This window comes from Rhea pennata, chromosome 1, assembly GCF_028389875.1.
Source record: "Rhea pennata isolate bPtePen1 chromosome 1, bPtePen1.pri, whole genome shotgun sequence".
NCBI classification, from domain to species: Eukaryota; Metazoa; Chordata; class Aves; order Rheiformes; family Rheidae; genus Rhea; species Rhea pennata.
The window spans coordinates 107,396,384-107,422,597 of NC_084663.1; positions in this window are offsets into that span (position 1 = coordinate 107,396,384).

Consider the following 26,214-nt stretch of genomic DNA (forward strand, 5'->3'; position numbering starts at 1 on the left):
ATTGCCAGTTTTGTTTTCCCAGCAATTTTTAAAGCAAGAAATAAAATACTGGATCCTTGTAACTGTGTGCAGGAGTTACAGATCTGTCAGGTCAGGCAGCTGAACTCAGTAGGCAGACCATATCAATTTTAATTTTTATTTATCTTTTCAATTGAACATAGAGATGTGATTGAGAAGAAATAAGGCAACATATAAAAAAATATACAGATGCTTGTTGGCTTAATTCTTCTGCTGTCGAGATCAGTAACAGTTTTACTTTCAGCTTTTACAGATGCAATATCCTGGATGATCTGAAATATTTTAAAAATTAACACTGCGTGGTATTAGCGAGTTATCTAGGACAGAATAAATACTGGTGTAAGTTTGTCAATGGTAATGAATAAAATAGTAACAGCATTATCCAAAGTCATAAAAGTGATCCAGCAGAGACAGTTGCGACGGTAGGAACAATAAAAGGGCAACACATTCACCAGCATATTCACCAGCTCACTACTCATTCACCACCATATGCCATATTACCATAATATTGTCATAATGCCATGATACTCAAAGTGTTCAGTACAAGTTTTTACTGCTGTTGAGGTAGTTCAGCTGATAACTGAGAATAAATTCATTAAGAATTACGTTTATCCTTTCAGATCAAGGTGAGCACCACCTTGCTGACATTTTCAACAGAGCTGGTTGGGAAATGTAATTTGTTTTAAGTTTGTTTAAAATGTCCTTTTACAAGGACATTGAAAAATTAAAGGAAAACCTTTAGTTATGTGATTCTATACTTTTTCTGTAGCTACTGAAGATCCCTTTTTTTAATCTGTTCTTAGTGTAATGCAAAATGTAGTATTTCCATTCTAATTGCCATATTGTTCTAGGAGTGTGCAAAAGTGTATGAACAGACAAGCTTATATTCTAAAAAGCTCTGAGCAGACTGCTGAAGGTTCCCCTCCTATTTTACTTCTGTGATTTATAGTTAGAGTTGGCAGCAATACTTATAGCTAAAGTTTCTTAACACTTTCTGTTACTGAGTCTGTTTTCAATTGCTTATAATTTTGCCTTCTTTACTGCTTCCCAGTGTTTTCAGACCTTTTGGCTTGGCCAGTGGTTTTGAGCTTTTATGATACTGGTGAGTTACTTCAGAAGTTTTATGGACCTCATCCTGAGCTGATCTAAATTTGTGTAACTCATACGCTGGGCTTAGCTATACTCTCCTGGATATAATACTAGGAAAAGAAACCCAGCTGGTTTTATTTATTTTTTCAGGGAATTGTGATGTGAATGAGAACGAGACAGACAGTGAGGAACAGAGAAGGAAGTTGAGCTGGAAACTCCACAGCCGTGACATGCAGGAACTTCTCTCCATTATTCTGCCTTTTCATGTTGCATAAGCATGTGGATTCCATTTGGCTGTAACTGGCTCTGCCCCTCGGCAGGCTCAAATTTCGCGCTATTTCTAAAGCAAGCTTGAAGAGGTTATCCTAAAAGAGGAAAACTTCAATAAGTCACCCAGTGCATTTTTTTTTCTGAATTCCTTCACAGAAGAGGTAGTAGAAAGAGTTGTCTCCTTTACCCAAGCACGCCTGCATTGATGATCCACCAGATTCATCTCCCTTGCCGTCTCTGAGCGTGCATCCTGTGGAAGACCTGAATTTCTTCCCTTTCCTTACATGCAACAGTGCCATGTCTGTAGCAGAAGGTGCCCCTTCCACCTGGATGCTGGAGAGTGACAGGCACACATACAGCAACGGAGACGGAGGGTAGCGCAAGTCTGATCCAGCACCCTGGGTTGTTACACTTCCCATGGCTGCAGTAAAGCTGCTTACATAAAGAGGGCTCATGTTTAGTGAGCCACAACAGTGGCTGTTGTGGCATTTTTCTTAATTTTATGAATAGAAATAATATGAGTGATAATTTAATCGGAAGGATTTGAGACCTTACAGCAGCATTTCAGCTTAAGGAAGCGTGCTTTATCCAGGTACGCTTTGTTATCTCCGCTCAGATGCAACACTTAGTTTCCGTTGAGTTGACCTTCATTACGACGTAGCTGAAGTGGCCATAGTAAAAGTAAGGTAATGTCTTGCACAAAGTTAAAGTAATGCCTAACTTGTTCAAGAATATGATGCTCTTCTGACCCAAAGTCTTCCTTTTAAAACTGGTTTACATATTGCCTGTGTCTTTATCAAGAAATCAGAAGTTCTGAAAAAGATAAAAAGAAGGGATTTTGGCTTAAAAATTGCAAGTTTGCCTTCAACATGTACATTTTCTCCAGGAAAGTGTGGTTCTTTTGGGGCGGAAATAAATCCCCTAAATTTATGACACAAAGCAGATGGTGTAGTTTAAGGGGGAAAAAAATTATCCATGTCATTTTTTCGATGAAAAATGGCTTAAAAAGAATATCTTGCTGCATTTTTACAAATTAATCTATTGTTCCTTACTTACATATGCCTCTCAAATGCTTGAGGCATATGCTTTGGTTTCTGTGACTCAGTTTTAATATCTAGAGATTTGCCTGATAAATAATTAAGGATGTACCTTAATATAAGCATATCTTGACTGTTCAGTTTTTAAACTTTAATTCAAAAGTGAGTTTGCACTGAGTGTACTGCCAAATTGTATTTAGTCTGGCATTCAAAGTGTTTAGTATCTTTTTAACAACTGTGATTGCCCAACACCTTTCTCCATTCATTGCTGCTTTGATTTGAACTTTTGGGCTTTATCCTGCTTTCTCATCAGCTTTTTATCTTTCAGTTATCTAAAACCAGCAGGCTTTATTGTTCTGAATCTGTGCTTAATCCGTTTCAGGCATTTATGGATTAAAGCAAAGAAAGTCTTTGTGTAGTACATTACATTCATTTAATTTCCTGTACTTCACTGAAGGTGTCAGTATTTTCAAGGAGTCCCCAGTCTTGCTGGAAGCCTTTCAGTGTTATACAGTCAGTGCTATGGCTAAAATACATGCACAAGGAGTTAAAGAAGATCCTCAATCATACCGTTAATTAATGTTCAGCTTGCTTATCTGAGCCCTTGGTAGGGCATATGTAGTTAGTAGTGAAACCCAATTGTTGCTTTTTTTTTTCTTTTTTTTTTTGTCTAAATAGCTGAGAAGGGGAGGTTGAGGTGGGAGACTGGACTAGCTGCTTTTTTTTCATCTTGGAAAATCTAGTTTAGTTTGACCATATTAGAAGACAGCTAACTTTGTTTGGATCAAGTAATTTATTAAGAAAATTGATCAAAAAAAAAAAAAAGGAAAGAAAAAGAAAAACAAGTGACAGGTACAAAAACCTCAAGCAGGTTATTTTCTTCTGGGTCCATTCTCCAGCAGAGTGGTCTCAGGCACTGCTGTCCTGGCCCAGCCGAGGATACGCAGCACAGGGAGGGGCTGGATGGAGAGGTGCTGCTTAAAATCAGTACTGCTGTTGCTTGACAAACTGCAATTTAAGCTTAGTGACCAGGGAGAATTCCTGCTCGTGCAACTGCTGCACAAAAGCTGTTGTGGGATAGCGGGTTTGTTTAAAGCAGGAACATTTTTCTTGCTTCATTCTACCCTCATAATAGACATTTTTCCTTCCCCTGTCCCCCGATGCCTTCCCAGGGTTGGTTAAATGAAGGCAACTTTTAGTGATAGAATCAATGCTACATCTAGATGCATAATTCCACCCCTTTGGATTCAGACAAGCTGAGCCAGAAGGATGCAAAGTGAGGCAGCTTTGTCATCTCTTGATCCCTAGATGTTGATGCCTAGTTTTGGACTGAATTTCAAAGTTTTGAATGCTGCTCTCAGTTGCTTTTTCTGAGAATAAATAAAAAAATAGAGCATCTGCACAGTAACGCTCTGACTACACCCAGCAGCATGTTCTTGCTTGCAGAGCAGTATACAAGCCCTACTGCCAGCACAATCCATTTGCTGAGGGCATTCTCAGCTATTTGTTAAATCAGGGTGAAACTGGACAACAAGGACCCAGCTGGTCAGGTGATTCACTGTCACCCAAAGGGATGGTCCCACTGTCCCCTGCCTCTGCACTGTGTGCTGTCCTGGTGCTTTGTCGGCCCCTTGGGAAACCAAAGCAGCTCAGGAGGGGACAGAGAAGCAATAACGAGGAGGGAAGTATATTTCTGCTGTCTTGATGAGCCACATCAGCTCACTGATAAGTCAGACTGGTACGACGGACAGTGCAGGAAAGGGGCAGGAACATGCATCTGGGAGCAAAAGAGAAAGGAAGCAAGCGGAATGAGGGGACAGTGGAGGAATATGTGGACCACCCCATTCGGTAGCCTCTGAGGTCAGCCGAGTTGTCTTGCACGCCATCACCCTGAATTTTAAATTTTTTTTCTATGCCAACACAAATATGCAAAGTGGATGGAGAGTAACCCACAATATGGCCTTTCATATTCTTGAGAAAAGTCTCCCAGAAGGAGTAGTGTTTGAAGGAGAATGCAAGATGATTCTTTTAATGGACCATGAAGTGCTGACAGGCTGATTTTAAAACAAACAAAACCCCGAACCATTCCGAATCCCCACTTGTTTTTGAATGTTTTCAGATTTCAACTCTCCAAACATATGTAGATGTCATACAGAATGCTACACTTGGAGAATGTTTTAGGTCATCAGCCTGTTACTTATAGGATTAAAAACTGTCTTAACAGATACTATGATCTGTCAGGAAGGCTAGTGAAAATGTATCCTTCTCATAATTGTTAATCTCCACATCTGCCCCTATAGAATGCTTTCATGTGATCTGCTGATGTTGTTTTTTAAGCTTATGTGACTGATGCTAGATAGAGATTATATAGATCAAATGGGAAAGAAGTATGATTATTTTACATACAGCGTAAAATTCAAAAAGCATGCTTTCATCTACCCACTCTTACCATTTCAAAAAAAAAAAAAAAAAAAAAAAAGAAGAAGAAGAGGAAGAAAGGAAAGGTGTCAGACCTCGCTCAGGGGATAATTATCTTCTCCTGCCTAGTGAGTTACCTAAGAAACATTGAACTCATCAATATGAGAATATCCCCCCAAGTGATAAAGTGATAAAGTAGAGGGTTGAAACTAAGAACAAAGGCTTATCAAACTAAAATGAATACAGCTGTGCATACAATATTAATATTCTTTTTAAAATGCTACTTCTTCAGAATGAATCGTATGATTTCCACAGCGTATATTTTGGAAATGAAAAATATATCAATGGTGGCTTTTGGTTAAGTGAAGTTGAATGTGCTGTCCTTGCTTTAGGTATGTTATACTATTAGTTCTTGCATTTGTAACACTGACAGTTGGCGAAGACTTTTGAAGACTCCAGTGTCTGAGAACTGCAGCAGCTGTTACGATATTTGAATGTGCATGAGTTGCTGTGAGAAGCATGGCCCTGAAACCTCTGAGAGGTGCATCGAGGCAGCCAAGGTTTTGAAAGAAAAACTTCTTCATCTCCTGCTGTTTTTCCTATATTTTGATAATATTAAGTGATTTCCTGAGCTACTTTTATAGAAAGAAGGGTTGGTAATTCAACACATGCAGAGCGTAGGGAGGGGTTATGCTAGAGAAAAATCATCCACAAAATCCCAGTAATTTTGTATGCAATTAATATGGTGTTGGCCTTTCTTAGTACTAGCCAATATGATTGGCTTTCAGGGCAGTCAGTCTCATTTATTGACAATTAAATTGACTGCTAAAAAGAGCATAATTTAAAATACCATATTTTGAAATTAGGAATTTCATGAAATTCCTTTCATGAAACATTTCATGAAAACATTAAGTTATGGCACCTTTCTGAGAAAGAATGTGTAATAAAAAAGTTTTAATGACAGAAGATTGGGATTACTTTATGTTTAATATCTGTTAGGATTTACATAGATGTGTTTTTTGATTCTGAATCTGTCGTTTACATGATGTAGTTGTATCCAAATAAATATAGGGTTAAAATGTTAATGCTATGATGCAATGATACATATACAGAATATATAATTATAGAGAACATTTTTAAAAACATTTTCCTTATGTGGGCAGAAGAAATTTTTAAAGGTGTAAATGATAGGAAAAAGCCGTTTTCCTTTTGTAGTGGGATGTGGGTATCCAACCACTGTACAGCCTTCCAGAGGCCTCTCAGTGGCATGAATTTAACTGACATTCACTGAAGAGTTGAAGCTGGGATGCACCTCTGGAGATCATCTGGTCCAACCTACTGCTCAAGGCAGGGTCATCTAGAGAAGGTTGGCCAGGGCCATGTCCTCTCAGGTTTTGCATAGCTTCAGGGATGGAGATTCTTTCTTCAGCCTTTCCTGTCACTTAAGTAAAATGCACTCTGTTCGTCCTACTGATTATTATAAATTTTACTGTGAGGAGCTTAGCTCTGCCCAGGGATTGTGTATTGAATCTAAAGATGAGCAGTCGTGCTTGGGAGCAGCACACACAGATATGTAAGATTTACGTTCCTTCATATCTTTTCAAGATTGTACCAGGCATTTTTCTGTGAGGTTTGAGTATGGGGTTTCACAAACAGCTGAGGGTCTATCTGAAGGCAGAGTGGACCACCGTAGGGACAGTCTAACTCTTCCTTTTCACCAGTTTCGTCCCCAAGTTGGTATCTGTTGAAAGATCAAAGAGAAGCATCAATACTGTCTTTGGAGGGCCCACACTTACCAAGAAAACTCACTCTAAAATCAAAGACTTGATATGCTTTTTAGTAGCCATCATGCCCCCCCACACACACACTGGCCCCCCCCTTTTTTTTTGATTATACCATTTTGCCCTTTCTACTTGCCAGTTTTGGTGTGCTTTCAATAATCTTTTCCCCCGTGAAATAAATGTGGATCTGTATTCAGATCTGTTAGAGTTTCTTTTCATTTTGGTTTAAATCCTGGTGTTTGTGTTTACAAAGAATAACCACTAGGAGCCCTGGAAAGTGAGGGGTGCATTTTTCCACAGGTGAATTCTGCTTTAGCGTGGACTCTGGCTGGGAGACCATTTCAGTAATGTAAAACCTGCACTAGGTTAGGCAATCACAGCAAAAGCCAGTGCTGTAATCCTCCGATCCTGTCCGTGTCTTTCTGTGGCGAATGCACTCATGCTTCCTTCATGGTCTGTATGTGGTGAAAGCAGTTTGGCAGTATTACTGTTCCATTTAAGGGTTTATTTGGGTGGCACCACTAAGAATGGTGTGGACTTCACAGTGATTGTAAAATTATTTTAACATTGTTACTGAAATTAAGCTCATCAGTGTTGGTAAGATGCCGTTATTATGCAGTAATAAAGTAGCTGTTAGATAGTTGTCAGCAGTAGCTACTACTTAAGCTAGGCAAAATTATGAGGTTAAACAAGATTATGATTGTAGTTTGTACAATAGTGGCAGTAAGAAGTATGAGGCATATCATTTCAGTTTGACTTCTTGTAGCTCAGAAATCATTCTCAATGGGTAGGTTCAAGTTTTGCTGCAAAAGACGTCCCTGTGATGTTAGGAAAGTCAAAGGATCTCTGAGCACCTATTATCTGTAAAGACATAACGGCTGACAAGATAGTTCTTATCTCACAAGATACTCACAAGATACTACAAGATAATTCACAAGATGTTTTACTGCTTTTGCAACTGAAATACTATAATATTGAGGGCTATACAAGATGAAATAAGTTGTTCATGGGAGCAACATCTGGAGGAAATGACAGTACTTTCAATGAAATATTTAAGTCATAAAAAATTGCATAAAAGGTCATGTTTGCTTTTCTCCAGATTTTTCAGGCATGAGAGTACCATGAACATGTACTGAACATAACACAGCAAAAGGATAAGTTTTGGAAATTTCTCTGCCTGAACCAACTAATGTACCCCTCATTTTTCATTCTAAAAAGTAATGAGAGAATGGTATTTTTATATCAAAAGACAGCTGCTGTGTGGCAAATGAAAAAATTTTCCTCTATTTTCTTTCCTTTGAAAGAAGCAAATAGTTTTCTACTTGCTTCAATATGGGATGCATTATTCAAAGACCTGTGGCTTTTCAAACAGTGTTTTCATGAGACTTGGGATGGAGACTGTGATCAACTTTGCTGTAAATTTTGCAGCTGATATTTTGATCATCTGCCTTAGGAAAATAAAAAGCCTACAGGAATAGTCGTATGGTATCTCAGAGGCACACAGAATTTCTGAATAATGAATTTCATATATCATCCTGATTGTATGTATGTGAAATAAATGTACAGATTTGATAGTAAACAATATATATCAGATATGTTGGTCTTGTACCTACTAGCAACAGTTTCAAAGATAAAGAGGCTAAGAAGCTATTCAGATAGGTAGGCAATATAAAATGTTACTCTTTCCTTTCTACAATTTAGAATTTACAATTCAGGCAGAAGTATATGGCTTGGCTTCTCTTTCTTTGTGTGACATTGCATTACCAAAAGAGTTGAATCAGGAGCATGTACAAATCAATGGAATATCTTTCCAATATTTGACAGAGAAATGTGGGTGAGTTGGGAGCTGTTAGTCAGTTGTCTTACTGCTGATGACTATTGGTGTCCACCAAAGATGAGAGAACAGGAGGCAGCCCAGGGCTGCTTTTCTGTCCTACACTCTCCTTGTGGCTATATGTATTATGCTTGATAATTTCTTAACCCCTTCTGCTATCAATAGCTTCTATGGTTAACTGTATATGAAAACAAGAGAGATGGAGGAGAAAAACATTTGGACTTACCTAGGGACATGGAGAATGCTATATTGGGAGATACTACTTCTCCTTCAAATGTACTTCCCTGTGTATGTAGGGCAACTTCCTATATAAGTTATCTCTGTAGGAACCTTCCTATCTTTTGCTATACCGCCTATATAAGCTCCTTATGTAGGAACCTTTCTGCCTTTGCTGACCTGTGTTGATTAAGTGCTCCTAATATAATGCTCTGAGATCATGGTGTGCTTATGTTTTCCTGACAATTTTAACTGTGGAAGAGTTGCTTTTCCAGACAACTGAGCGACTATTGTCAAAGTGTCAGACCGTAGTAAGGGCTCCCTTTTCAGGAATCACATATACTTAGAAATCAGTCTGTATTGCTTGAGAGCTGTGCTTTTAGAAACGAATCCAAACGTGTCTGAAGATGGGTATCAGAATGGAGGAATGATTGAAAGTTTTGGCTCGGGGGACAAGGCTTGTGGCAGTTCTTACATTTCTTTGTTGTACGAGGTGACACAGTTGGGAAATAGCTTCGTTGACGTGCAGGCACTGAGGTCAGAAACAGCAAACTTCAACCTAATCACAAAGAGAACAGTTGCTCCAAACTTCACCTAATTATATTAGGGAATTAAAGAGAAAATTTGCTGGTACTTTTAGAGTAGAGGTGAATGTGAGCAAGTAGAGCCTTGAAAAGATTGTAGAAGATCTTTAATGCTTTGTAGTGGAAAAATATTGAGATGGCTAAAATGCTTTTAATAGCAAATCTCTTGCTGTCAGGAAGAGTGATTCTGAGACCAAAAGGGGTGCCAGGGCTGCCTGCTCCCTCTCTGAAGGCTTATCCACTCCCCTATATCTGTGCTGCTCAACTTCCCACCCAGTTCCCACTGCATCTCTGTTTAAAATCATTGTCTGTCTTGCCCTAGTCTCATACGTTCCTTAGTGTGGGCTCCTAAGCCATCCTGAAAATGTTGTACTTCAAGCAACTGGTAAAACAAAAGCTTTGGGATACATGAGATCCTGTATGATCAAAGAGGGGTCATTTGGACTAAAAAGAGAAATTATCATTCTTAGAACCTTCTTGTGAGTGTTTTGTTGTTCATATAGTTCTACAAATAGACATGTTTTTACAAAGAGAGGAAAGAACTGTCTCATCAGTTATCATCTAAATTATATAAAGATGTGGTAATTTAAAGTTAAGGCACCCTAGAAAAAGTGTAGCCTCTTCTAAATGACTAAATCAAACAAGATACAGATGGATCTCTGCTTTTCTTGATTTCTTTCCTTGATTTGGGAGAATCTGGGAAGAGATCGTCAAGTAACTGTACTTTTGGGGTTGCCTAGCTCAATCGTGTAAAGATAGTAGGTTTCTTCATTCTTTAAATACTATTTCAGTTATGTTATTGGGCTTCATATAAGTAGTATGAATGAATAATTTTTTAAGTTTACTGATGGAGGAGGAGGAGGAAAGAACAGCAATACAACAATATAATCCAGAAGAAATTAAAATAAAGCTAAAGATGAAAAAGCAAACACAAATAGGCAATATGTATACTATATAGATGGCTAGAACTTTTGACATTACTATAAAGACCTCAAGGCAAATTTTCAATTAATACAAATTCCAGCTTTTTAGTAGCACAGAACCACTTCCACAGATTTTCCTGACTATTCATCAGGTTGGCCATTTAAGAAAAATCAGATTTTCAAGATGAAACTCCTTAAATCCTTAGAAAATTCTACAGTACAAAGATAAAATGTACATCAGTGGCTGCCAACACAAAAATCATGAAAGCCCAGTATAGCAGATCATCTGCTTTTGAACACGTATGAGGAAACAGTTATGGACATTTTGCATAAGCATTTGAAAAATGAAGATAGGAGGAAAACAGGATTTTCTCATGTGGCATGGCCATTACTTTTAAGTTACTGTGTGACATTTGTTCTTCCTTGTGTATGCTGCACATTAAAGAATAGATGTTCAAATGTGTTTTCTGTCACTAATCTGAATAAAGCATATTTGTACTTCCAAATAGATGCCAACCTCAAAGAATAATTAAGCATTTGTATAGAAAAAGAAGAAAAAAATCTATCTATCTGCAAAGATAGGGGGAAGGCAAATTGGTTCTTGTTGTGTCTTGCTAGACTATACAGGTAGAGAATATTTGGTGTAACCCAACAGTCACAGAAGCTATTTTTACATTATAATTAATTAGCCATTTCACATCTTCCTCTATAAATGATTTTAAAATCTCTATTCTGTGTTTATTTTTCTACTTATATTATCAAGGAGATTTTAAAAAAATCTCCATGACAGTTAAACTGTTGTTAGTAGGATTACTGTTGCTTTATCTTTACAGTAATATTAAGTAATGTTCATATACATATACACGTATATACACACCTATACATACATATTTACATATATATTAATTTGTATCAGAATGTTGATAGGAGAGATTGATGGCATCATGAAATGCAGTCTTCATCCATGTAATGTATAATTTTTTTTTGATAATCTCCTTAAAAACCAGAGGCACAGTATTATCATACACTTATGAGAAAAATGAGCAGCACTGCTCAATAGAGCTGGGCAATTAATTAAATGATATGCTTGTTCATCGTGCAGGTCAAGCAGTTAATTGTACGAAGAATTGCTTTGAAATCGTGCATGCCTCAACTTAGACCTTTTGCCTCCCAAGAGAATTCCTCAGGTCGTACTGCCTATCGCGCTTCTTGTGCATGCCAGTCTAATGCTAGCTAATCCTGTTAGCATGTATAATAGATCTAGTGATATCTGGAAATCTGAATTTACATGCAGAAGGTCTACACACCAGTTTAGTACAAATTGAAAACCTTTGCGTCTTCCTTGAGATGAGAGCAAAATTTGATTCATTGTTAAAATTAGTGTCTTGTGGTCTGATACAATACAGGGCAGAGAAATAAGTGCAAGCTAAGATTACTGAGTTAAAACTTTTCAAGGTCTTTATACGTTTTAGAAATAGAGAAATTTTGTTTGACTGATCTCCATCCTTGTCAGCACCCATGCTTCTGTATGCATAGAAGTCTACATTTCCAGTGCAATTTTCTGCTTGGGTTTGATATTTTCTTATGAACATCTATCAGAATGGCATCACTAATAAGTGATGTTTTGAATTTTTTCTGTGTTTTAAAAAACGGGAAATAATTCCTTAGGTTACTGAATCCCTCTCTTCTCCAGGAAAATTCCAGGTAATAGAAAGACAGTCTGTAGTGAATGGTAGCAAATCTTCCATAGGATTTGTTTCTTACTTAACATCTAGAGGGTCTAAAAACAGGCATATTCAGTGTAAATACTGATCATCACCATTGGTGATGGTGGAATAGTGCAAAGATCAGATCCAGCTGAGCTGTAGGGTTCATTTTGGAGAAGTTTGTTGTAGTGAATTTTCAGAAAGGTTCAAATGGAATTGTAATGTAAGTACTCTGTTGAAAATATATTAATATTGCTTATTACTTATATTCTAGCATATTGCACTCCAAGTAGGCTCTACAGTGTATGTTCAGCATATGTGCTATATGTGCTTTTTCCTGAACAACTTACAGTTGATTGACACGCATTGTTTCAAGAAGTGAAACATTGCTATTAAACAAAAACAACTTTTTCAAAATCCACTGTATGCAAGTACTCTATCAGAAGATGGAGCTAATAAAGAAATACACTTCCTGAGAGGATTACTCCAAAATCAGAATTTACAGTTTTGTAAATATTTGTAAATGATGTCAGAGTTTCCTCTGTGGTGAGTAAGCCAATTGCTAAGTATGTGAACCATTAAGAAACCTAAAACAATGAATTGCAAATGGACTTGTGCCTGTAACAACAACGCAACTATGCATTAGATGAAGACTACACAAGGCAAAATACGTTCTTGGCTACATCCTGGCTACTGTTACAAATATTTTTCCTCTCTCTTTTCAAAGCAAGAAAATGACATTTCCTTATTTCCTATTAGCAGTGCTTCTAGAAGCAGATCTTTCCTGCTTTACAGGATCCATATCTTTTCAAAGAATATAATCATACACTAAGATCCAGTAGGACGAGGACATCTGCTACAATGACTTCAAATAATACATTATAATATAATAATATAATGTAAACATCAAATTTATAGGTGAATAGAAGGCTTAGTTTTCTCTGCTGTTAGAGAAGACCTTTCCTTGCCTTGAAATAAAATTTACCTGATTTAATGGAGTCAGCTTCGTTCTTCAATTGGGAAGGAGGAATAGGTCATATTGTTAAAGCAACGGTCTTTACTATAGTTTAGACTACACATCATTTAAATTTATATTTGGAAATGTCTGTTACATAAGTATTACACGGTGGTTATCTTACCATCTCTGTAAAAAGTGAAGAATATTTTTTCTGCCTTTGTAGTATTTTTCAACCTCCACATTGACGGATAGGGAACAGATTGCATTCACAAAGATATTTTGTAGAAAGTCGTTTCTCCTTGGCATCATGGCTCACTATTTGTTACTACAATAATGCAAGCATCTCCAGGTCTTAGTAGGCCCTGTGGTACAGGCTATACACATAGTAACCACTCCTATTGTAGGAGTGCACTGCATACTTTCACACAAAACAGAGTACCACTATTTTCAGATTAAAGATATATATATTTTTAAAAAAATTGAAGGAATGGAAAATAAAGCTTCTTAAGAATAGGCCGAAGAATTTCATTTGAAAAATCATTGACATTTACTGATAATGTTATTTGTTGACAATCTTCTATGATAACATTTTAATGACAATGCTTATTTATTTCAAGGTAAGCTTTTTTTAATGTTTCAGTGAAAGCTCCCACTCTTCCTTCCTATCTTCAGGAAGAAAACTTAAAATATGCAGTTTCATTTTTTTCATGGAAAGGTCATTTTGTACAAGAAAATAAAGCCCTAATAGTTATCACCATTTTAAATAAGAGGAAGTTAATGATGATCCAGCAGAAGATTTACTCCAGAAGGAGTCAGGAAGATCTGTCAGGAAGATCTTGTAGTTGAGTCTGTTTAGACAAGACTTGCTGACTCAACGATCATCAGGACCTGTCCACCCACTGCCCCATTTTTTGCAGCTTCTGTAAATGAACATGAATGCAGTCAAAAGATCATTAAAATTTTTACTATTCCTGACCTTTTGCAAATGTGTTCTTAAGTTGTTCCGTCTGTCTCTGTGTTATGTAGGAGAGTATTAGTTTATATCTTGAAATCCATAAATATTGTCAAGATTACCTGATATTTTTACTGTAAGTGATGTATATGTGTTCTTCAGAACACACCCATGTATGCTTCATGACAGAACAGAGCAATATCCTTGCAGCAATATTACATTATTTGTGTTCTGCATTTTCAGTAGCTTGAAAGTAGTTGCAGAAAAGATAGAAGGTGGAGTAATCAGTAAAAACCAATTTACTCATTGAGATCTCAAGGTATTGCAGGCTACCTACAGTATATCTTCGGAATACAAAGTTTCCTTTTTTGGCTCACTCATTTATTGCCGATTCAGTGAACTGAAGTTGCCTCTCATTGAGCTGCTTCCCTTTTGGAGCTGTGAGCTTCAAGCCATTTGGTAAGAACAAATGCGAGCCTGGACCATGAAGTTGTGCCTGATAATGTCAGTCACCACCACAGCTATGGTGTGTCCTATCCATATTCAAGGAATTTCTGTTTAAGTGGAAGAGAGGAGTCCCAGGCTACAAGTCAAGAAAGTGTTTAGAAGCATTTATGAAGTTTTGTTGAATTGACTGCTACTTAAAATGAAAATAAGCATGTGCTTAAGGAGTTAGCTTTCCAGGGGTGCTTTCCTGGATTGGGACCTCTCTTGAATCACAGTGTATTTAGTCTACATTTTGAATTCTTGCTCATTTCTCTTGTGAATACTTTGCTGTCTTAGTTGTTATGAATAGAACTCTTTGTTTTCTGTATCTGGAATTTAGTCTAAATAATGACCTCCAATGAAGTACTTCTGTAAGGTCACAAATGCCTCTCAGAGCCAAGCTAAAGTAAACATCCTAAATAATGATATTTTATTTTTTATGGAGCTAATATATCACTGACAAATATTGTAAGTTCCTCAGTAAGGGAATGGCAACTCAGCACCTCAGTTTCATTGACCTGCAGACTGCTTTTTCTTCCAAAAGGTTTGTTTAATTGCAAAGGACTGAACTTTGAGTACTCGCTCACGGCACATATGGCTAATTTAAAGCCAGCAAGCCTGGGTCAAAAGAAGAGGGTTAAAATAGGTTGATTCTGTATTGGTGGACATCCCTGAGCAAGACATTGTAGAGACTTTTCATTTTGAAGTGCTTGCTTCTGATTCAGAGTGTCACGATCCTTACAGAGTCTTGCTCGAGATGTGTGAATGGAAGACCCGCTTTTTCCTTTAAGGAAAAATGATAAACTGTGTTATCTGATACCATTATTAGGGAGGCTTGCAGCTGTTCATATTTTCTCTCCACAGCACGTGTCACTGTGGCAAATGGAAAATATTTTCATCCTCTAGGATTACAGAGCTGCTGAAAAGCCATAAACAAAGCATAACTAGAATTGTGTATATAAGTGACAGTTAATGCAACCTCTCAGAAGAAAGCAATGTACAAAGGAAAATGTATAGGGCAGAATGAATTCATACTTTCACTTGCAACAATATATTTCAGAGGAAAGTCAGAGGAAATTATTATATATATTGATGGAAATTTTTTGCTTTCCTTGTTCTCAAACGAAAGCAAAACATATAGACCCAAGGAAAATGCTTTATAAATAGTTTTGGAAATACCTTATGAATAGGTATATGTGTGTTTGTCTAAAAGTAAACACTCAAAGTGTAAAGTGGGGATACATTTCAAGTCATCTATATCAGAAAACAGTGGCAGCTGTGCACTTTCATGCTTTCTGTTTCCAGAGTACCTGACAAGCTCACGTGTCTTATTGATGATAAAGGGAGAACGTGTCAATACTGCCACTAAGAGCTGATTCAGAGGCAAAATGATCTGTTCAAGGTCAACTGGAAAGTCTGTGTCCTGATTCTTGATGTCATCAGGCTAATCATGCTGGTCTCACTCATTTCATCTTGGGAGGATTGATTCACGATAGTAAAGAATATTGCAAACTTAGCTCTAGACTGTTACAAGACTGTCAAGCAGCAGTTACTTCTTGGTGAGGGAGGGGCTGGTGCATTACTCCATCTCTCCTTTATTCTTGCGTAGATACCAAGGTAAATTACCAAATTCTGTTTGGGATCCAGTTCAGATATACACCCTAAAATAACATTTGTTAGCACCCTACATCTAAAAACTAAGAGTAACATGCAAAAATAGTCTGTCTTGGCTTAAGAGTAGATGCCATGTGCTTAAAAGAAGGCCTTACCGTTTTTTTTCAGAGTAGTTGATTCTTTCCATATTTTGTCCCTAATATCCCAGTAGTATAAATGTGCTCAATGAAAAAAAAAAAAAAAACCAATTATTAATGAAATAATTTGGCAGCTTTGAGTTTGTTCTTTGTGACTAGTTAACATATATTAAAACAGGATTGGCAGTTCATGCCACATGAAAGGAAGTGTAGGATGGTGCTACTAATTAAAACTCAGAGGAGAAGACACAGCACACCCTCTGCTTTCATCCTAAAGATGCTGGAAGTGCTTACTGACTTTTATCCAAACTAACTCTGGCATATCTGCTTGTCTCTTTCCTCCCTTCCACATGGTCGTGGCTCTTATTGGAGTGACAAAGCAAATTAGAAGCAGGTTGCCAGTATTTCCCAAACCTCACTTTCCTGCCATCTCGCTTTGTATCTCGTGCCTGCTGAGCGGGGCTACTGATGGGTCTCCATAATGTAGACTTGCTTTCTTGGGAGGCCAGTGTGACATGCTGCACAGAAGTCATGCAGATTTTCCTGAATGAACCATATGTCACTTGAATGTTGCTTGCTGTTCCTACTGAAAAGAAAAAAAATCTTTATAACTTAAATGCAAGATATCAGTTCATGGGGTGATGTCCTAAATGTAAAAATATATGGCAGTATCCCACAGCACCCATATAACTAATTAAGGGTGACCTGATAATCCATTTTCTTCATTTGCAAAGTATTTGAACAGACAAAAACAGAAACATTGAGAGAGAAGGAGGAAAAAAGGGCTTTAAAAACCTCCTCATAGTCTTGATATTTATAACTATTCAACTCCAGTGTGAAGCAACCCAGCAAACATTCTGCTAACCAGCCAGGAGTTATACCCATGGCTGATTCTCACAGAAATGCCACCGCACTGAAGATGCTATTTGATGTTTGTTACAAGGGCAAATGAACCCGAAAACTGCACGATCCTGTGTCTCCTTACAATAGTGAGAACGCTTTCTACTCTGAATAGGTTGAAAAAAGCAAGATCTTTGTAGAAGGCATTACTTATGTTAGCTAAATATGGTCTGCTAATTCACTTCCCTTTCTTGTTCAGTTATTGAAACTAGTGTCTAGAAATAAACTGAGACATCTAGGCACTGAAACAAGAACAACATTTTAGGGTTTAAAAAGTTAATACTGAAGATATAAACTGTCTACTGTTTAATAAAAAAAAGTGACGTTACTACTTAAAAATAATCTGATGAATGAGATTTGGTACCCAGCTGGGGCTGAATGTTCACCTCCTTACTGAGAGCACACAATAAAAATAACAAAAAGCAGGAAAAGGTTTTCAATACTCTTTTCCCGATTAGGTGATGGAAAGGCTACAGTCAGCAGGGTTGAAAATCCCTATTCTGCATCGTGGACATCAAACACATATGATATTTTTTAGCATCAAATCTATTCATTTCATCAGATCACATTTTCAAAAATGCACTGTTGAATTCATAGCTTTGATTTATTAGCAGTGTGCTTTGGTGAGCAAAATCTAGGAAGTTAGTTTTTCCTTTTTTCCTCTTCTTTTCTAATTTTACTGCTTAGGAAATAATATATGCACATAAAATATCAGAAGCATTCTCATGAAGAGATTTTTGCTGTCTTTCTTTCCCTTTGTTTGGGATTTCCCTATGTACATTCTGCAAGGTGGCCAGAGATTTTACAGACAGTGTTAACAGAAGACCATCAGAAGGGTTCTAAATGTGTATATATGTGCAGGAACTATACAAAAAGGGAAATTCATATCTTTGAGGATCTGGATGATGTGAGGAAAACAGCTTTGACTTTACAGTTGGGATAGGGTTAAGACTGTGTTTTACTGGGTTTGGAGATCATGTCATCACTTTTGTTTGATGTGGCATCTAAAGATGAGATCTGTCTTCGCTGCTGGAGTGCAGTTAGCATATCTGCCCTGCCAAGAGCGCGTGCCAGGAGGTGGCACTCTCAGACCCAGCTCCTGTGGTGCATAAGCAGTTGGTAGGAAGTCCTAGAGTTTACTTTTGGCCTGTGATCCTAGAAGGATTCCACAGCAGATGAGGATTGCCAAGGTAGGTGTGGACTACACCTTGTCCTGCTAGTTTGTTCTTCCTGCTCCCCCTAATATAATGCAGAGGTGTACCACACGATGTCTAGTTGTAGCATGCAGTCAGAAAATTCCCATTTAAGTAGTTTTTTATTTCTGATCATCTCACTTCTCTATTGCATTTAGTGAAGAGGACAACATTCAGGATATAACTTTTGCAGTTACCCTCTTTCAAACGTGCTTTGCATCTCTGCTTTGGAGTACACCCACGTGAAGCGCGGTGCTGGGAGGGCAAGCCATGAGGTTCAGTGCGCAGGCAGTCGGAGCCCGGCTCTGACATGGTGTCACAGGATCAGGCGGAAACAACTGGTGGTGTTCGAAGGAGGTGGATGGTATCACCCTCTAGGGAATATATGCCAAGCTTTTTCTGTAGCTCAGTTTGGTATAGCTAGCAGGAAACCATGCAACTCCGTGACTGTCATGACTGTGGGATATTTTCATTACTTCAGAGGTTGTGAGAGGACTGTGTATGTCGGATATGGGCAACTGTATAAGGTGTAGTTCAAAAACTTGTGAACAATTACAAAAGCTATCTTACAGTACTCTTTTGTCATGCATACTTCTGTCTTGCAGTTTGAGAATTTGAATTGGCTGATTTCTGCTTTCTGATTGATTTAGAAAAGCTGCTTTGACTTAATTGGAAAGGACTTTTCTGATTGATTACATTTGTCATCATTAACTTTCTACAAGAAAGGGAAATATTAAATCTAGCATTAGTTATGGAAGCCTATGGTAAGCAAAAGTTGAGTTTATTCCACTGAGGTAAATAGTACTAGTAGGGAAACAGGTTTTCAGTAGCAAATGTAGCTTTAATGTAGTGATTTTTTTCTGTTTTATTAATCATCTGTAATCATCTGCTTGTTGTTCTTCTTTCTATCTGTTGGCTTAAGTGAATTTTCTTCCCAAAACACTGTCTTTATGGGTCTTCATTTCTAATAGCGATGGCTGAATTATACTACTGTGAAGTATAGAAATGTGAACTTTACACAGCAGAACAGATACGTGAGTGGTGGGCTAGCTTAGCAAATTTCTCATTCAGAATTTCATATGAAGCTAAAATCCATTTTACCAAGGGAACAAACAGCTTATAGAAGCAGATGGCTTTTCACAGGAGTTACTCCAGCAGGTCCGAGTTTGTACAGAAGAATACCTTGTGCTGCACGTTAGTTATGCCTATACAGTTTCGCTACAGATGCCAGTAGCAGTTTCCCTAGCAAGGCCCTTTAAAGAGTTCAGTGATTAACCACAAAGCCATTGTTTTATGTCTTGCCCAAGGCGCACAAATCAGAAGTCCAGAAAATCTGGAAATTGTTTATAGTCTCAGAAATGCTCAGGTGTACCATAATGTACCTCAAATGCTGCTTTCTTGTAACTCAAAATTAAATTAAATTTACCATCTGAAGGTACAGTACGTTATGTTTTGGTGCCAGAGGTACTTAAAATATGATTTTCAAAATTATTTCATTCTTCTTATAATCTGTATGATTTACTGCAAGCGGTTGCTTGGTAGCAGTTGCTGTGGTTCAGTTTGGTAAGCTACTCCTTGTCAGGAGATAACAAGGAGTTAAAAAATGATATTTGTGCTGTTGTTGTAGTGGGTAAGGAAAGATTAGAAGGATCTTAGATGGGTCCTGCCAGTTAGATTTAAGAATTCTTAATCAGTCTTTCAAACATACACAGCTGCATTACAGTTTTATTTTTCCGGCCATTTCTCAGATATTTAATTACTGCTTCAGAAGTTTGTTTTGTTGTTCAGTATTCAAACCACTGACCACGTGCTTTTGTAAAGCTTGAATCTTTTTGTGTAGTTTTATGCCACAGACAAAGTAAGGAGAAACTAGAAAAGGAAGTGGTTTAAAAATAACTTATCTGGAAAGAGAAAAAAGTGCTGTTAGGGGCTGGGTTTTTTTGTGGTTCTCAGTGGAACCTCATGGCCTCTGTGAGATTTCTAGATTTGTGTGTTTCCTCCTCTTAACTGCCAGCAAGACGGCTGTCATTGGGATAATTTGTGTAGAGAGATTGTGATTATTCCATGAAAATACATGTACGTATAATTATTCTGATAATTAATCGCATGTATTCTATGTCCTATCTGGCATGCTTACAAAACCATGACAGATCTGGCCAGATTTTGGCCCTCCGTTTGGGAAAATGCAACTACTGTATGTCAAATCTTGCCAAATTACTGCATTTAAAATCCCTTCTCTTGCTACAGTGGTAATAAATCACATTTGAATGCTTTCTAGTATTTCAATGTGAATATTTAGTTAATGAACTAGGTATTTTGCTATTGTAAAACAGACAGTACCTGCAATTACTAATGCAGTAGTGCTAATTTACCTGTGATGATACTCTAGACCTGTAATTTTGGTGAATAAAAGCATGTTATTTAGAGGAAATAGCTGAGCACTGAAATCAAAGTATTTTGTTTTGCATGGACATTGTGGGCAAGCAGTTACCTATGACTGTAGAAGGTCCCAAGTGATGCCATGATTTCAATTAATTTCTTTCAGCTGTGGAGTCACCACGGAGACCTGAAAATTAAATTAGCAACAGAAAACCAAAAAAAGCTAAATTGATTTTCTTTGAAATTCAATTTTATCTTACTTATATGACATGCAAAGAAAAAATGGTTTTTAGTTCGGTGACATCATTTTGATGTCACATGAATGGTTTGCAAACTGTGTCCTGTCATTCATAACAGCTGCAATTTTGGAAGACAAATACCAGTGCATGGAAAGGGATACATCACCTTGTATCCCTCTGACACTTTCCAGAACTGAAAACTAGCCATCATTAAAGGAATTCTGTGGTGATAGTCTTATAAATTTGACACCAGTGATTTAACAAAAAAAAAAAAAAAACAAAAAAAACCAAAAAACAGGCCTATAGCATCCACAGTTAACTGCTACATTTCAGGCAACAGTGGCATGTCCATGTTCTGTGTCCATGAAATTGCCCATGGGATATATCCATCTATCTAAAAATCCGTGTGTTTAGGGTACCTGTAGGAAAGTGGCCTCACGCAAGGGTGTCAGAAACATGAAATGGGTTGAAGATGGGTGTAACAGATAAGAAGGAAATGCCATGTAGGGCAAGTGTAGTATCCAGAAAATTTATATGCTTTATAACAAAGTTGAAAAAAGACGTCAGTAAAACAACCCTTAGAGAAGAGAGCTGATGGGCTTAAACTGAAGCGTGTGAGGGATATTTTATTCTGAGTTCTTTCAGGAATCCTCATTCCAAAATAGCATATGCAGGCACTATGTCATTTCCCTCTGTATCCCCCACCTCATTAATATAGGCTGGCAACGGGGGGGGGGGAGGGGGGAAGAAGGAGTATGAGTAAGGCTTACAACATATATTAAGAGGCTTTTGCCTGCTATAAAAATCAGATTTCATTTGGTGCGTATTCTGTGTTATCTGTCCTGTCTCACTGATCAGGGAAATGTTGTTTTTCTTAATGGGTGTCACAATCTAATGGCACATCTCTGAGCTTCCAGAAAAGATACCAACCACCCTGGACTTTGTGTAAATACCAATTCTAGCTTCAAAAGGTTAGTGAAACTGAAATCAAAGAGTTTTAGGCTCTGTTCTGTGTGAAAGTACGCAGTGCGCATGCATGCCCTTGTATTTCGTGTACCAACAGACGAGACGGCCTGAGCGTGTAACTGTAGGTGGTGATTGAGCGGAAGAAGTAACAATACTGTGATCACACCTAATATTTCCTCACTGACAGCTGTGCAGCAAAGCTGTGCGGCCTTGGCCTCCATCCCCCGGAGGGGCGTAGGGATAGCCTTTCTGAGACTGCAGGTTGCTCACCATGGACAACGGGGAACTCATTTGCACAAGCTCCATAACTCGTGGCTGGAGACCAGGGGATTTTGCTGTGTGTCAGGACATCTGCAGCAGGTTTGCTTTTCATCTGCAAAGTAGCTGGCCTGTTTGACAGCTGGGGGCAGGGGTCTCCCAGGGGCTGCGAGGCTCCCCAGGCCAGGAAGGCTGTGAGGTGGCTTTTGCTTTGCCACGGTCACTGGTTTGGACCTGCAGAGCTCCAGCAGAGTTATTCTCCTTCTTTCAGCTGTAGCTCCAGGGGTGAAACACACTTCTCATGAATTCAGAGCAGGGCTGAGTCCACCGGCTTCCTCAGTACCAAAAATGCAGTTTACCTGCTATGAATCAAAATCAGCTGTCAAAAGTGGCATGTTTCATGCTAAGTGGTAGAAAGATGCCTGAAGAAGGCTGCAGGGATATTATAGGGTGTCCCATAGGAAAGGGAGTGTCTCTCGTAACACCTTCACATTAATTACTTTTATGCTGCACTCACAGCTGACTTTGCCTCTTGATTTGCAGTGTGTCTGCCAATGGAAGTTTTTTTTTTTTTTTTTTAATCTTACTTTAATTAGACTCATTTTGCAGCTTTATATTCATTATGCTTATGTATTGAAATATTCATTATGTTTATGTATGCTTGATCAAAGGCCTTGAAATTTTCTTGCATCACCCATTTGTATCAAGTATGTTCTCTGCAATTTTAGCATGTTAGAGTCGCTATAACTTCTTGTGTAAGTTAATTTCAGGAGTCTAGAGAGGGAAAAGTGTTACAGATTCTTTTTCTTGTAGGTCTTTTATGACCTAAACTGTTTTTCATCACAGAACCTATCGCTATAGCAGTATTCAGCAAAGAAAGTACTGTTTACAAAGTAAACATTTTTTCTGGCTGCAAGAGTGTTTGCTGTCCAGGAAGCAAACATACTCTAGTTCGTTACATATATTTTGAGTGTATGAAAGCAAAATAAGTTTATACATTTTAAACGTGCAGTGCTCAGACTTTCCGGCTGGAACCCACTTGGGAGTCATAACACATTTGCAGGACCTCCCCTAGTGAGACTCCTCAGATATCAGAGCAGTAGTGACTCATCGACCGCAGGAGAGGCAATTGAATTAAAACTTAAATATTTGTGTGTCTGACTCACTCAAATTGCAAAACAAATACAGCCTGATTTCTAGGTGAGATATCTGTGTTTCTCAAGAAAAGTTTGAGCTGGTATTTCTGGGGCTGCAGTAGGTTGGTTTTGACTGTTGGTCCTTGTTTCAGAGGTGGCTTTTTTTTCTTTTTTTTTGAAGCGGACTTTACAATTTTAGACCTATAGAAACAGGACTATTGTAGCGTAGCTATTTAATCTGTCTGTGGAGTACTTGATATTGGTGACATGAATGGAATTTGTATCAGACAGTTCAGCATGTTCCTTTGCACTCTTAGTATTGTTTTTGGATATAAGGGGTAGGAGGAAAAGATAACTGCAAACATTACTGTATTAGAACAGTATCTTCTTACCCTCACTTAACAGATACGGAAAGCATGGTACTAGATGAAGTATGATGAAAAACTGAGCAAAGGAGGAGATGCTGTAACTCCTACTGCCAAGTTTTGTGAAGTCCAGAGATTGACAGTGACAGCCACCAGGTCAAAGAGGATCAAGATCTTTGCAAAAAGTTGCAATCGATCCACTGAACTCGTTTCTGAAGTTGGGCTTGCTGACTGAGCCCAGCACAGATGCCGCTGCTCGCGCTCCCCTGCCCCCCGCAGTCAGGTGCTAGGTCTGAGCCTGTTTCATTCTTCCAGGCCAGTTCGTTTGCAGAAGGTTACAACATAAATATGTAGTTAGTTTACAACGAAGGAAGTCTTAGCAGATCTTACTTATTGAAAACTGAGCATGTGCCTATTGCACTCGTAATTTGAACACTAACTATTTTATTACTTGTTTTCTGGTCTAAAATCACGATTTCCAACTTGCCCTTGAACAAGAAGCACAGGCACTTGTCTGTCATCAGCAAGGTATGAGGTATTTCATGAGGCCAAAAATAAAGCTATTGTTCTGCAAGTACAGCAAGTATTTGCTTTCCTTAAGACAGCTTTCTGAGCAACACAAAATATAATCTGAAAATATAACCAAATGCTCTAGTCAACATTCTGTATTTAAAGAATGTTTTGTATGCTACTGCTGGTGATTATCAGATCTTCATGGACAATGGAAAGAAGCGTCTGACTTGTTCCAGTTGTTCTTTTCTTCATGCTCTTATTTAGCCTCAGATCAAAAATATCTTCTGTTCCCAGGTCTTAAAAGGATTTATAGATCTGGCTAGAAAGGTGGTATCAATATGTTCTAGTTTAAATTTGAAATGGATGCATTATCCAGATATAAGTCATACTGTTTCATTACACTTTTTTTCTGATGCAGAATTGCTCTGTTATGCAATGTGTGTTGTTCATACTTTTCTTCTGGTTGCAGTAGGGATGACTCCACAAATTGGATAAAATCAGATTAAGCTGGATTTGTGGCAACTCTTACATTCTTTGATCAGCTTCAGCTTTACAAATGCTTTGAATTAAACTTCGATGATCAGTACCATCCGTAGTTGTAGTGGTAACTACCACTTGGTATGGCACAGTTGTGTAGCATCAAATAAATTAATATTTCAGTAGATTTTGTGAATACGGGTGTTTTTGGTATAATCTAACAGAAATTTTAGGATAGTACTACATTAGGTTTTTCTGTCACACAAAACTATTTGGCTAGCGCTTTGAGATAGCTCTTTTATAATACATAGGGTAATTTCAGCAATATATATTGTTTTCTCAAAGTCTAATGTACATGCTGCTGGGTGGCTAAGTCTTTAGCTATAACACAGTAAAATGTAAGCTAGGAAGAGCTCATCCAGTGCAAAACAAAATAAATATGCCTTGCTGTCATCTCTGAAGATCATAAAAATATTACAGATTTGAGGGCACTTGATTGGTATACGTAAGGGATTACAAGATGTGGTAGCCTGTAATACCAAAGGGTTGTATTTGATGACCAAAGAATTTTCTTCCAGTTATAAAAGAGAAAACAAACCCACAATCACTGATGTATCATATTAGATATTTTGTACGCAGTCCGCTACTTAGCCAGTAAGTGCTCGTCGGTGAAGTTCAGCTGAGTGGACTGAAGCTGAGTGAATGACACAGCTGAGCATCAGATGCTGCATGAGCTGCAAGCCATACAGACCGACATGGTTAGCGTATTTGCAAAGGCATATTTGCACATTGTAAACAGCACATAACAGGTTACCCTGGGAGGACCTAAACTCTAATCCATGTAAGAAGGTGGATAAATGTCAAATTTTCCATTGGGACCTCTGACATGAATAACCTGAAGGAGCAGTCTGCCTGCCTGGTCTGCTAAAATTTGCAGGAAAAACCACAGCACTGTTTGGTCATGGTACCAGAAGCTGCGTGTAATGCTAATAAAATCACTTGAGAACAGCTTTCCCTTGGCCATTATGTTGATAGGGTTTCAGGTCGCTATCCACATCACTCGAGCCTGTTAAGAATAAATAGTAGTGAATATTACAGAATCCAGTTGTTCCTGAAGCTGGCTCATTACGACTTTCTTAACAACCCTTTCCAATCTGGCCACTCTTTGACTATTTAGGTTACCAGTTGACAAATTTTACTGTCTTCATTAAAACTCTACCCCAAATTTGTTGCAACTAACCTCTTAAAGGAAAATACTAACAGCCTGATATTTTTACATCAATTTTGTATTTTTGTCTGCTGTATGTGCTGAAAGCTACATTTTTCAAGCTCAAAATAATAGAGAGGAAAAAAGTATTTATTTACAGGTTTTCTTTAAAGGCCAAACACAGTAATATATTTTGGTATGTTTTTCAGGAACATGTTTGTGGCTTGGGAGCTATCAAAGTGCCTTAGTGAAGCTTCTGAAAATGGCCTAACAAGATTTAACCATATTATTTTATAGTCATTTTAATCACATTGTTATTATTCTTTAGGAGTCCTGAAAATCTGAGTTTGGTATGTGCTAAGAATTATTATATTCAGAATTAATCTGAAAGAATACGGATAAAGAAGAATACATGTAATCGCACTTTAAAAGTAGCGTGATTGATAAGTGCAATGAAGAGAAGGGTTTTTCTGTATCTATTTCCTATTTTATATATCTGGGATGTCTTGCGACTGTAATGGCTTTCATCCATTTGGTTAAGTTGGCACTTTGAAAAGA